The sequence below is a fragment of the Pyrgilauda ruficollis genome, unplaced genomic scaffold, assembly GCF_017590135.1.
Source record: "Pyrgilauda ruficollis isolate IOZ18807 unplaced genomic scaffold, ASM1759013v1 scaffold338, whole genome shotgun sequence".
Classification (NCBI taxonomy): domain Eukaryota; kingdom Metazoa; phylum Chordata; class Aves; order Passeriformes; family Passeridae; genus Pyrgilauda; species Pyrgilauda ruficollis.
In genome coordinates, this window is record NW_024524800.1 from 31,327 (window position 1) to 31,941 (window position 615).

Consider the following 615-nt stretch of genomic DNA (forward strand, 5'->3'; position numbering starts at 1 on the left):
GGGGCCCGGGGGGGACCTGGGGGGGACGGGGGGTGGAAGAGGTTGGGTTTGGCCGCCAGGGGGCGCCACAGAACGCGGGACCCGGGACTGGATTTGAACTGAAATCGGCGAGATTTGGGGATACCGGGGAGAAATTCCTCCCTGGGAGGGTGGGCATGCCCTGGAACAGGGTGCCCAGAGGAGATGTGGCTGCCCCCGGAATTCTGGAAGTGTCCAAAGCAAGGTTGGACGGGACTTGGAGCAATCTGAGATAGAGGAAGGTGTCCTTGCCTATGGTGAGAGGTCGGAACGTGACTTTAAGGTTCCTTCCAACCCAAACCATTCCGGGATTCTGGGTGTCTATGAAATGGAAAAGCGAGGCACAGCCGGAACCGTTCCCGGGCCAAGGACCAGAGCTGGCTCCTTTACTCCTCCCTTCCCAGGGATTCTCCAGCATTTGCAGGTCCCACCCAGCCCTGCCTTGCCCGTGGGTCCCCACCCTGCCCGCGGGTCCCCACCCTGCCCTGTCCCACCCACGCATCGCGCCCCTGCCACGGGGCTCAGCCCAGCCCACCGCCGATCCCTGCCTGTGGGGTCTGCCCTGAGCTTGTTCCCCCCACCCAGGGCCACCATTCT